At 33.8% G+C, this 14182-nt stretch overlaps 1 protein-coding gene across 1 annotated transcript in view; it reads right to left on the bottom strand.

The window, feature by feature from the left end:
* Positions 1 to 13023, bottom strand: part of LOC129223344 (beta-1,3-galactosyltransferase 5-like) — a 39534-nt gene extending 26511 nt beyond the window's left edge. The window contains exon 1 of the mRNA XM_054857914.1: positions 12866 to 13023. The gene's annotated coding sequence lies outside the window, so the exon portion shown is untranslated. The remainder of the gene's footprint in view (positions 1 to 12865) is intronic.
* Positions 13024 to 14182: the final 1159 nt, after the last annotated feature.

Below are 14182 nucleotides of genomic sequence, written 5' to 3' on the forward strand. Positions count from 1 at the left end.
CAACGTTGCATGGAAATATCGCCGACGTATCAGCTTAAGTTTAGACATTTTGGATCGGATTTTTCATTTTCGCTCTGCTAGGATTTCCACAGCAAAGTTTCGGATTTCGCCAAATTTGCCGAAAATTATATTTTATTTAATAAACAATTCACGTGCCGCTAATAATTGCTCACAGTGAACAATCACCAAACACGATAACTCGCCAGAAAAGACAACCACTGAAACACGCGCTCCGATCCAAAATGGCTCACTTTAAGCTGATGCGTCGGCTCCTATGTATAGGGGGGCCTTAGAAATATCTAAGTCGCGGCTACTACATTAACTACTACTTTAACAACCTTTAAACACAACTTTTAAATGTACTACATGCTTGTTATAGTTTATCCGTTAAGTAAGTGATCTTCGAAAAGCATTTTTAAAAATGCTTTTTTGTTTTTATCGTTTTTTTGAATCAGGGGGGAAATGCTTAAAAAAATCAAGTTTTAATTTAAGTGTGGTATAGATTGAGAAACCCATCTGGGAACAACGAGTTACAACTGAAAATAACCACACATACTTTGCAGACAGACCTTTCTTTACCAAATAAGGACAGCACCTTATGCTAAGACAAATCTCGCGGGCCAGAACAATACATAATTTTAATATTATTTAAATTTCTTTAGATACAGGAGAAATTTTAGGGAAGGAAAGGAAATTACAAAGCAAGAATTATTGTTTTCATTATAGTGTGCTTATTTTATTAATACGAAGTTGCTATCTGTTTTTGGGAAACTGATTTCTGACTTTTTGGCTCTAAATTACCAACAATCGTTCTTAATGCCAAATGAAGATGGTCGGTTGCTTTGGAAAATTGCAGAATAAAGTTTTCGATTCGTAATAGTTAACATAACAATAGGCAGGGAAAGATACAAGGGGGGGGGGGTGACGGGAGCGATCGCCCCTTCCTTGAGGGACTCTCCACCGGTAGTTTTTCGAGAATGAAATTCAAAAAAGTCAAATTTAGACGAGTTTCAATGATGTTGGGTGAAAGGAGGTTTGGATTTGAGACGCTATCTCGGAACTATTTCGGAATTAAAGTCTAAAAGCCTTTGTGATCAATATTTTTAAATCAGTATGCATAGTAAAAAGTTAGTAATAAAAATCAATCGCCCTTCCCTTGAAAAATTTCTGGATCCGTCCTTGCCACTAGGGTACAGAGTATTCCTTCATGTAGCACCACTGTCGATGGATGCTACTACCCCGAGTTTGACGCCCAGTTTTCCACCAGATGGCGACACTTGGGCTCTCACGATGCGAAATTGCACTACAGTACTGCGTTCGAGAAAGATAGACACTAGATGTTAATGAAGAAATACGCAATCTGGTGACCTCAACCACATGTTTGGCGTGGACAATAACAAATAGGCACCAGGCAGACGGCGAATATTGGTTTATTTATTTTTATTGCAGGGAAAAATCCCTAAAAGTGGCAAACCTTCAAGCAACCCATTTCTTTCTACCTTTCTGCTGAACAGAGTTTACAAATCTAATTTAGCCGAGAGTACCGAAGTCAAATTGACACTCAAAGGATATTTAACATGCGGCACGGACGCTAACGAAATCTTTACTAATAATAAAGCTGAAAGTTTGTGTCTCTGGACCACTGGATATCCGTCTCTCTGTATGGATATCTGTTACGCTCATAGCGCCTAGATCGTTCGGCCGATTTTCATAAAATTTGGCACAAAATTAGTTCGTAACATAGGGGTGAGCACCTCGAAGCGATTTTTCGAAAATTGAATTGTGTTCTTTTTCTATTCCAATTTTAAGAACATTTTACCGGGTAAATTACAATAACGTGGACGAGCAAATTATCATAACGTGGACAAGCAAATTACAATAACGTGGAAGAGCAAATCACAATAACATGGGCTGGCAAAAGAGCACAACAAATTGGTGAGAAATTCATCATCCATTATTTGCAAATACACAGGCGAACCAAATGACCTTTTAATTTTCCACTACAGGCAAATCCGTGTACCACTAGAGTAAATAATAAGAAGAAGAAACAGGAAAAAAATAAATAAATAAATAGATTGTTTTCTGTTCATCAGAGTACATTTAAATGATTAACTTAACGATTATAATAATTCTCATCACCGGGAGAGAAAAAAACAGCAACTAAATGTTTCAGAAAGTAATTTCACTTTCCAAAGCACCGACTGAGCTGCAAAAACAAAACGCGCATGCCATTTGCAATAACAACTGATGAATAACCAAATTCCAGCCAGAGAAGGCTTTTCTGTAACTGACCTTAATCCTCGGAGAGAGAGAGAAAACCCAGCATCTTTGTTCGCCAAGGATGGCTAAACAGCGAAGAATTGAATGACCTCTGATGGCTAGAATTGTTTGCGCATTCAATGGAGACAGAGGCGGAAAAAACAAACGAAAGATGAATAAAAAAGACGAGACAGAGCATACACACTTATTTGTGTCGTTAGGAAAAGTAAAAGCTCTTGGAGTGGAAAACACTCATGATGATTGATGTGCATTAATCGATAAAACACAAAGAGATTCTGTCCTAAATGAGGAAACTGAATGACGATTAATTGATAAACTAACTGATATTTTATAACTGACTAGCGGTACCCGCACGGCTTTGCCCGTAGTAAAAAATTAAAAGATCATTTGGTTCGCCTTAATATTTACAAATAATGGATGATGAATTTCTTGCCGATATGCTATGTTAATTTGCTCGTCCACGTTATGGCGATTCGCTCGGTCAGAGGAATGAAATCCACCAAGGGTAGTAAACGTAAAATCATAGAAAAAGAACGAAATCGAATTTTCGAAAAATCGCTTAAAAGAGCTCACCACTATACTATGAATTTTGTGCTAAATTTCATGAAAATCGGCCGAACGGTCTAGGCGCTATGCGCGTAACGGAGATCCGGACATCCAAAGATCCAGAAACACAGACTTTCAGCTTTATTATTAGTAAAGATTTAATATCTTGTTCCAATGTTAGTTTTTCAGTTTACACTGTAATATATATATATATATATATATATATATATATATATATATATATATATATATATATATAATGAAACGTTCCTGGAAAATAAATGGCAGCTAATATGCCTAATTTCTGTCATTAATATATATAGTAAAATCATGGAAAATGTCCTGCTAAAAATCAGTAACCTTTTTGAAATTAACCTGGAATCTTTCTGAAAAATTCAGAAGCCCTTCTAATCAAAGCCAGTCATGTTCCTGGACTAACTCAGTAACCTTCAGTGAAAACTTTTAATATGCATATAGTAATATACTTTATAACCAAAAGTATTGGGACACATTCAAAAATTCACATTTTTACGGATTTCTCGAGAAATAAAAGATCAATTGCTCTGTAATTTTTTTTCACATAAAGCCTGCTTTCACTCCAGCTGCCATTTTCCGACAAAAAATAAGTTTATTATTCATTTAGGGGAAGAACAACAAATTGAGGATACAAAAAAAGGTTTTTGATCATTTTTCATGGTAAATAGCTGAGAATAAGCTATATTTTTCAAAAGTAAGTTAAAAACGAATCTATAATTATTTTTTATACTTTCGTGAAAGTATATCTTATACTCCCGGAGATATAAGCATTTTTTTCAAAAATGCAATTTTTTTTTTTTTTTTGAAGGCTTTCGGCTCATATCACACAGAGTTTTCCGTCAAACGTTACTAAAACTTTCAGAATATTTGACAGCATATTAGAGAAACCTAATAATAAAATTTGAAGTTAAAATATTGAAAATTTAGTGAAATATGAACGTTTAAAGCAGTTAATTTATTACTGCACATGCGCTAATGATAGCAATTAATAACTTTCATAATCGGAAGCACAGATAAATCCTACACCTCATTGAAAAATTCCATTCTGACATCTTTAAAATGTAAAAAGTTATCAGCGATCTAATGAGCCGAATTTTAATAATTCTTGGAACGACGAATCGTGAGGGGTCGTTCGCAAATAATCCGTTCTTATAATGAATCACTCTGCAACGATTACAGGAAAGTGTTGCCAGATTGCGAACGACTCCTTACCATTCATCGCCTATCCAAGAATTATAGAAATTCGGCTCATTAGATCACTGATAACGTTTTAAATTTTAAAGATATTGGGGTGGAATTTTTTTTATGAGTTGTAGGATACATCTGAGCTTTGGATTATGAAAGTTATAAATTGCTATCTTTCGCGCATGTGTAGTGAAAAATTGCTTTAAACGTTCATATTTAATTAAATTTTCAGTATTTTAACTTCAATTTTTTTTTATTTTGTTTCTCTAATATGCTGTCAAATATTCTGAAAGTTTATTAACGTTTGACGGAAAACTCTGCGTGATATGAGCCGAAAACCTTCAAAAAAATTTGCATTTTTGAAAGAAATGCTTATATCTCCGTAGGTAACAAAGATACTTTCACGAAAATATAAAAATAAATTCTTGATAGTTTTTGAATTTATTTCTGAAATTTAGCTATTTACAATGAAACATAATCAAGAACCTTTTTTTGTTTTCTCAATTTGTTGCTGGGCCCCTAAATGAATAGTAGACTTAATTTTTATTGCAAAATGACAGCTGGAGTATACCGTTTATGTGAAAAAAAATTACAGCGTAATTGGTCTTTTATTTCTCGCCAAATCCGTAAAATTGTGAATTTTTGAAAGTGTCCCAATACTTTTGATCATATAGTATAACTAGGCACGTTCTTGATTTACCAGGAAAGCTCCTAAAGGAAATATAGCCGAAGCTATGAAGGAATCGCAAGCAATTCCTTTAAAGTTCTGTATCCGGAGATTGCACTTCGCCCTTGACTAGAGGTCAGTCAATCCAGAGGGTATCAGTAAATAAGCTGAAGGAGAAGCACCTAATAAAGGAGCCAAAAAAAAAAAGAAAATTACACTGGTAGATTTAAAAAAAAAATCGCTACAATATAAAATCAGCATTCATTTAATCTTATTGTGATTCAGGAAACGTTTTCGCAATACAACTTGTTTTTCACAGGAATCGTATTCTAACCCTTAAAATCCCGAAACGGAACCCGGAAGTAATCTGTGATATTTCGAAAATTTTTAAAGTGTACTTTTCTGAAAACTAAATAAAATTAAAGCGACCATAGACGAATCAGCAGTTGCACAAAATATTTTAGTAAAAATGACAACATTCTTACATTATTTGCTGCAACTGTAGATCAATTTATTGGGGAGGAAAAGGGGGTCAAACATCGTATTTCTTTTTTTTTTTTTTTCAAATTTTGTGACAAAACTATCAGATTAAGGTAAATGCAATCCTCTATAAAAAGAGCTATACATAATACATCTCTGTAGCTAACATAGAATTTGAGTTATAATATTTTAAAGCACTGTTAGCAAGCAAAAAAAAAAGTGATTTTTAACGAATTTCTTAAATGGACCACCCCATCAATTATGAATTATAGATTTATTTAAAAACTTTATCTAAATTTAAGATTTTGAAGATTAAGATTTCAGAAAGTTTAATAAAATTCTGAGATGCTCAAATTGAATTGAATATTAATTTCCAAGGGGAGGGGGGGGGGTAGTTTCTCAAAGTAGGGGAGGGGAGTGGTTGAACCCTCTTGACCAATTAAATGATCAGCCTGATTTGCCCAAATTATAATTATTTTGTTCACTCTTATTTTATTGTGTATTTTTTAACATGTCCAATAACTGCACGATCTCATGACTAATAACTGTAATAAGGTGGCCAATTACTGTACATTGGTCATTTATATTTTTGTGTTGAACTCATTCAGAATACAAATCCAAAAAGTGTTAAAAAAGAGTGAATACATAAATACATTTATGTAATATCATAAACATAATTTTTATCTATGTGAAACGGTTTTTTGTTTTTAAATTAAAACGTACAGTCAACGCGGTCGCTTAAATGGTCAATAACTATACCGTTTCGCCTATTTTTTGTTTTAAAATGAAGTAACCTTTAAAATGAATTTAGACAAACATGATTGCCATCTTTAATACATAAATTTGCATTAAATATAAAAGTCTTTGACATTTCGAGGATAATTTCGTGAAAAAAGGAAGTTGAAAAACGAAGTCTAACCGAAACTAACCGTTACTAAAACGAAGTAAATTACCGAAACTGCAGTCCTCGGCTGGAAATGACTGAGCTGGCGGTGTATTTCATGTAATTCTGCTTTAGCCCTGGCTATTGGGTGGTAATTTACTGAAGATACCATGCCTTTGCCTTCAATCCTCGAGTTGAACCGAACCATTGCTTCGGTCACTCGTCTGGTCTGCGCTAATTCTATATTAGCTACCAGTCTGTTGTGCACTCTTGGCTTCCTTAAGAGGTTTTCCATCTCCAGCTCAGTCACTTTCCTATGCCGGGCTGATGAGTGCTAATAAGCACGAAACTGCAGTCCTCGGCTGGAAATGACTGAGCTGGCGGTGTATTTCATGTAATTCTGCTTTAGCCCTGGCTATTGGGCGGTAATTTACTGAAGATACCATGCCTTTGCCTTCAATCCTCGAGTTGAACCGAACCATTGCTTTGGTCACTCGTCTGGTCTGCGCTAATTCTATATTAGCTACCAGTTTGTTGTGCGCTCTTGGCTTCCTTAAGAAGTTTTCCATCTCCAGCTCAGTCACTTCCCTATGCCGGGCTGATGAGTGCTAATAAGCACGAAACTGCAGTCCTCGGCTGGAAATGACTGAGCTGGCGGTGTATTTCATGCAGCAAAGTGAGTTCAATAAGTAACCTTGATTGCTTTAAAAAAGTGTAGGGAGGTGAAGTGAATAAGTTTCACCTTTGTTTACTTTGGGGTTAAGATTTTAAAATAAGTGTGCAAAAATATTGTTACAAAGTTTGTTTTTTTTAATTTCATATTTTGAGCTATTTTACTTAGCATTTGAGAAAGTTTTTTTCTTTTTTTTAAACGCTTTCAGACCAACATTAAAATAATTGGTAAAAAGATTTTGCAATATTTTCGAATTTCTTAAAATATGTTCGAATTTAAACAGTTAGGGCTTGATGCGTTCTTTTAAACAACAAAACATTGCAACATCAATACAAATTAAGAGCAATAATTTAGAAACACTTTTTAACCTTACGCTTGAACAATACAAAAACTATAAATGAAATACGTAATTAAGAATTAACGTAATCTAAGTAGAGCAATTATGTATTTATTTATTTATTTTTGCTTGCATAAGATAAAAATAAAATAATTTATAAAAAACGCATTCGTAAGAGTAAATAGTTATATTCTTCTTATAACTGAATTTTCAATAAGCATAATTATCGCATAAAATTTCTTTTTTGCCTAAAATGACATTTTTTTCATTCGTATATAAAACATACATTGACAAAGCATTAAATTAAAAAAAATTATCGAACCTAATACATCGGTGGTAAAAACATCAATGTTAAAACAAAACATCGATATTTTGTAAACAACAATACCGATCTCGCATCCCTAGTTGTAAGTTGACCGAGCGAATATTTTATGCATTGACATAGGTTCACATATTGATTCATTTCTGAAGGGGTTCCGTGTAACCCCGAAACACTTAAGAGAAGCGGGGCACATGTGAACTTTTTTTTTTTTTTTTTCATTTCTTTATTTTTAAACAAGTTTGTCAATTTATCAGCGCAAAAATGTTCCCATGATTGAATGTTCTTTTCTTTGTGTGATGGATTTTTTTTTTTGGAGATTTTATAACAATTTTATTTTTTTACTTTATAGTATTTTTATTTTCTTCTTTCTATATCTGATATATATAGAAGAAAGTATTGAATTCGTGCAAATTTTCGAATTTCGAAGGATTCGAACGTTTTGAGGTGTGCCCATGACCCTGAGTCCATTTCGACCATTTTTGGAAAATGTCTGTCTGTGTGTGTGTGTGTGTGTGTGTGTGTGTGTGTGTGTGTGTGTGTGTGTGTGTGTGTCCATGTGTGAATGTGTGTCACGAATATGTGTGACCAGTTTTTTTGTGGCCATTCTACAGCAAAAACTACCGAATGAAATCGAATGAAATTCGGTACACATATGTGTACCTATGTGAACTTGTGCCCATTGGTTTTTGGCGCGAATTCCTCTAAGGGGGGTGGAGCAATGGTACGTTTCTTGAGTTATGCGTCCCTGCTATTACCCAGGAAGTAACTGGCGGAATCAAACAAAATTTGATCCATATGTTGCTCCTAACAGGAGTAAATGCAGATTCAATTCTGATGTCAATAGCTCAAATGGGGGTTGAGCTATAGAACGTTTTTTATCGTCAATTGTGACTGCTGTATCTCAAGAAATAACGAATGGAATGAAACAAAATTTTATAAATAAGTAATTATAATAACTATAAAAATTTATAAATTTTAATTATAACTTTCATCTGCATAATTCGCATGATTTTAATTGTTGAAAAATGGCAAGAAAATCGCAATGATTTAAACTTTTTAACTGTTTTCATCTTGCGTTTGTTAACAAATAAATGTTTGTAATTATTTTAAACAAGGCTTTTAAAATAATTTTCAATTTTCATTCTTTGCTTTGTTTTTGAGATAAATCGGGAATTGGGATGGTCGTTAAGTTTTGTCGTACGTAATGTTTTTTTTTTTTTTTGTTGGGAATATTACTCCCTCGTCAAGCATGGGGAGGGATTAGAATTATAAGAAAGATATAGAAGAAAGTGTCGTAATGGCCACAACATACTAGTTTAAAAATGTCTTCATTTGTTCGCATGTGCCTTTTTAGGGGGGAACATGTGAACAAGCTTGGGGGCGCATATGAACACTATTAAAAAGTGCAGGGCAAGCACTATATTTCAACGAAAAACTCTTTAAAATATAAAACATACATATATGTAAGTATCAATTACATCGAAAGGTTTGTAACTTATAATACATACTCGTACTGTATTAGTTCAAATTGTGCAGTAATTGCGTATCTTTCTCCCAGTATATTTTTCTATGCTCACTGTCAAATTTTAAAGTTTCGTAGCATGTTCTAATCATTGGGTGGACAAGAAAAATTTTTTAAGACTACATATTACAAGTAATATTTTATGACGTAACGATTATTTTTATTATATATTGCTTTTATGTTTCATACAAAGTATGTAAACGTATTTCAAAATGATTTAAAACTTCAGTTTTTAATTGAATGAAAATATTTTGTCTTTTTATTTCCTGCAAGTATTATATGACACTAAATTGGTAATCAGCTATTTAGTAACAAAAAATAAATAAAATAATAAATATTTAATAATAATAATAACAATCAAAAATACATTTACTAGATGATGATAGAAAAAGTAGTAGCCATAATTGCCCTATTATCTACATTAAAACTAACTTGCGAAAAGAAAAAATTCCTTATTTAATTAAAAAATTTAAACACTATCATAAACCTACTTGAAAGTTCATACAATAGTTTTCAATAATTAAGTTTAGCTTTTAATTAGTTTAAAATATATTTCCACGTGAAAATGACAGTGATAATTTATTTGAAACACCTGCTAAAACAAAGAAGTTGTCACCACCGAAACATAAAATGTGATGTGTGTGTGGAATATACTCTAAAACAGTGGTATCCAACCTGGGGGTAATTGCCTCCAATGGGATAAAACGAGATTTTTCCGAGGATAAAAATAATCACAAGGATTGAGTCCTTGTTCGGTCACAAAGCAAAATTATTATAAAACAATTGTATCAAATCTAACTGCCTAATAGGTAATTATGTAATCATTAGTAATTTTCAAAACAAGTATAAACTTGGAGCTCAACTTGCGATGCACAAAGTACATTGTTGTAAGTGGTGTTTCAATTATGTACATTGCACATGGGCCGAAACAGCAATTATTAAAGAATTTTTGATTACTAAGCAATATAAACTGTCTCATTCACAACTTCTTGATTTATTAACGAATTACTAAAAACAAGTATTTCTTCTGTTTGAATGATAAACATTTCTTTAAATATTTGTTTGTTAATTAAAGAAAAAATAATTCAATAGCTAATTTGTTTTTAGACTGAACTTCTTTGGAGGGGGAGGAGGGGTACTTGCAAATATAGGGAAATGTGGGGCAAAGTGAAATGGTTAAGATGACTGAGTTTTTTCAAAATGAACAAATAGGAAATTCGTTACACCGTGTAGGCTACGGGGCGAAAATGACCTGCGAACTGATTTTCATGGCCGGTTGTTTTGTTTAGTTTACTAATCGAAAACTACGATTACTCAGTGTCCCGATTTCCGAGCCAAATATTCAGAAACTGTTTCTGGAAAACAGATGCAAAATTCGTGTTGATTAATGATAACAACAGTTCTCGGTTTGTAAATATTATTGATACGCTTTTATTAGCTTTACCTGTGTGTATGTATGTATATTAGTGTATGTATCTTGTAACGAAATCTTGCAACTCAAATTTCGCACAATTCCCGCGATCGGATTGTTTTGAATTTTGTCATGAGATCTCAGACCCGATGACAATGCAATATTCTATAATCAAATTCATTAGTTAACTATTAATTTATTCCAATTTTAATCAATATTTTTGCATAAATCCATGAATATGAGGACGAAAATTGCTCGCGCAAATTAGAATTAAATGTCATTAGAAGCCCATGATTTTTCTGCAACAGATAAAATTTGTACCATTGTTCTAAGGTAATTAGAACTACACCATAAGAAGCATAATGGTTCTTTTTGGAATCCGAGATATCCCCGTTTCGAATGTTGCACGAGCCCTTTAGTCGTTTTTTTGTAGGGGGGTGGGGATTCTTGAATGTAAATATTCTTGAATTATGTTAAAATAAAGTTTTACTTAAAACAAGTAAAACTAGCAAATAAATTTATAATTTAAAAAAATAAAATAAATAAAACATGCTTTTGTGCATTATGAACTAAAAAGTAAAAAAATAATCTCTGGATTAGAGACGTACCGAGTACTCGGTAACTACTCGGTACTCGGCCTACTCGGCCAGTTTGCCGAGTACTCGGTACTCGGCCAAATTCTGATCAGATACTCGGCCAATACCGAGTAGTTGCAAAAAATTGAATATTGTCCAAGGCAGATACTAAAATTTATAGAAAAAAGAGCAAGTATTATATTCTGCAATCATTTACAATTAAAATTTATAAGTAAAATTTTAAATTTTGAGAATAATGAAGTTTAATGCTTCAATAAAATAAATCTTTATTTTAATGTCCCCAAAGTTGATAAAACTTATTTATGTAAAATTATGCAAAAAAAAGTATAGAAAATATGGAATTTTTATATTAAAAATGGATTTTTGTTACAAACAAAAATTAGTTATTAAAAATTATGAAAATACCTTTGCTTAAAAAATAAAACAACGTTAAAAGCACAGTGCAGGAACACTGCAGACACATGTTTTGGCATTACAAGGAATTCCTTTTTCAATGCGCCACATGGGAGCTCGTGGATATAAAGGCATCCGACAAAAGTCGGATTTTTTTGTCGAATGTCTTTACATTCTTTAGCACACATGTTATGCACTGAAAAAGACGTTCCTTGTGGGGGGGGGGGTCAGAAACACATGTCTGCAGTGTTCCTGCACATTTGTTGTATTAAAATTATTTATGTTTGGCGGACTAAAACTATAACTGATTGGCATAGATTTGTTTTAATTCCAACTTGATTAATCATACCTTTTATTTATTTATTTTTAATTTTAGAAATAATTTTTTTGTTAAATTGTTGACACAAACAAAATTGTTTATATAATGCGTAAATTGAATTTCAGCAGGAATTTAGTTTTAAAAACTATTATATGGACAAGGAGGTCTATACTACTATTCCAATAAGTTCATAATTCATCACATGTGCGTCGGTGGTTCTTCATAAAACATAATTGGTACTTGGTAACTCGGCCGAGTAGTGAAAGGCCGAGTACTCGGTAACTTGGTACTCGGCCGAGTAGTAAAAGGCCGAGTACTCGGTACTCGGCTACTCGGCCAAAGTGCTACTCGGTACGTCTCTACTCTGGATGTAAAGTATGATAAATAATTGATCAAACAGTTAACATCAATGTAAAAGAAGCGTGGGGTGCTCTCTGTTTGATCAAACTTTAATGTAAAAATGTCTATTTACATTTGTGCAAGGACGAAAAATGGAAGAAATTTAGGACAACTGATATGTAGCACCCCACGCTTCTTTTACATTGATGTTAACTGTTTGATCAATTATTTTATCACACTTTACATTCAGAGATTATTTTTTACTTTTTAGTTCATAATGCTACAGAAGAGTGTCTTTTTTTTAACTATAAATAAATTTTCTTTCCTTTTCCACGTTGTCTTATGTTCTTGAGAAAAAAATTAACTGTCTTGAACCTTTATCTGAGAACTGGCCCGCGAAAATCATCATAATATGAAGAGCGGTCCTCAGGGGTTGTACACCACTGGCGTAACTAGGGGGTAGAATTTGAAGATATGTTCCCCTCCGAAACTCAGAAATTTTCCTTTTTTTACCATAGAAGCGGGTTAAAACTAACTACATTCCCCACCGAAATTATTTTCTGGCTTAGTGGCGTAAGAAAAAGGATGGTCAACAAGTCCGAACCACTTCCATGAAGATCAAAATTAAGTTGCAATAATTAAAATTAAAGTTAGTCGCCATTTCACTTAGAATATTTTTTCATCATCTAATCATATTAAAGTATGTAATACCGCCATATGTAAAATAAAAATCAAATTATCTCTGCTTCAATTAACGTTTCCAAGTGTCTGAATTGACTGATTTCAGGCAGGACACCCCCCGTGAGGCTACGCCACTGCTGCTGTGCGATACTGATGTAAACAAACACAGTGACGCTACTAAATGAGATTTCTTACCTGTATATTAGATTCATTTTTATCCACATTCCTCACGCCGGCGTTTACCCTTCAGAAGCTGCGATCCGCTTGCGCCGTCACACACCAAGGTAGAAATGCGCCCGAGCAACTTCCAGCAGCAGGATGTGAACACTTCAACTCCCGACATCGGATGGAACGGCGAAGACATAACACAACAAATTGCTTTTCTTTCTTTTTTTTCCTTTTCTTTTTGGAGACGGTAGAAAGAGAATTACGACATGGCGGCCATTCCGAATGTCTCTGCCCATGTGAAAGTAACTTTGGCGGAGTGGTTTGGCGAGCAAACAATGCATTGAATTGCAGGGCCGTCCGAAAGGGTGGCGAAAGGCAAAGAGATGTCCACCTGGGGGGGGGGGCGTCATGGCGTAAACTTTGCCATTGAAGTTTTTAGGGGGGTTGAGGGGTGTTTTTCTTAATTTTTTGGAGCGCCGATTACTTTGAGGGGGGGTCGTTACGATCTTTAGGGGGGGGTGCGCCCTTGCTTTTATGGGGGTAGACACCCCTGCAAATGGGGTGGTCACCTCGTGAGCTCAGGCATGAGAGGGCGCCTCATGATAAATTTCAACAGCATAACTATTTTCCTTGTGTGTTATTCCTTTTTTAAAAGTTTTTTCAAGATGTTCAAGCATTAAAAATATGAACAATGGAGTGATTTCTTGTTTGTTTAATGAGCAAAGCTCAATTTAGTTCCAAGAGGCTCACAGATTGACTTGAAAATTTCTCTCCCGTTCTTTCATTACTAAAAAAAGTACGCAAACCTTCTTTGAAAACCAAACAAAATCTCAAATGGAGTGCTCCAAAAATTTCGAAATCAACTAATGCTAAGACCCATTTTCTTTTGGAGGGGTGAGGTGCGTCAGAGTATATTCGCCCCGGGCCCCAACAGTAAAAAGTTTTTCTATTTGAGACGGCCCTTGTTGAGTTGGTATAGTATGCCACTCAAGCTCATTTGCGTTGTGTGTATCATAGGAAAATGACTAGCTAGCGATAACTAATTTAAAAAAACAACAACTTTGAATTGAAAAAGAAGTTTCTGGAAACCCCGAAATTCGTGTATTCAGTTATTTTCTAGAGAAGAGTTAGTAGATTTTGGTTAGTGTGATTTTTATTCTTGTTGCGTCTTCATTCTTAAATTACATTTCGCTTTGTATTATGTATATGGGTCATTCCATACGAAATGAGCAAAATTCGCAAAAAAGTGGTGGCCGCATGGTAACAGATTTTTATGAAATTTGGTATACAGGTTCCTTTTATGCCTATATAAAAATATCTAAAATATTTTTGGTTAAAATTTTT

Source organism: Uloborus diversus, chromosome 5 (assembly GCF_026930045.1).
Source record: "Uloborus diversus isolate 005 chromosome 5, Udiv.v.3.1, whole genome shotgun sequence".
Taxonomy (NCBI): Eukaryota; Metazoa; Arthropoda; class Arachnida; order Araneae; family Uloboridae; genus Uloborus; species Uloborus diversus.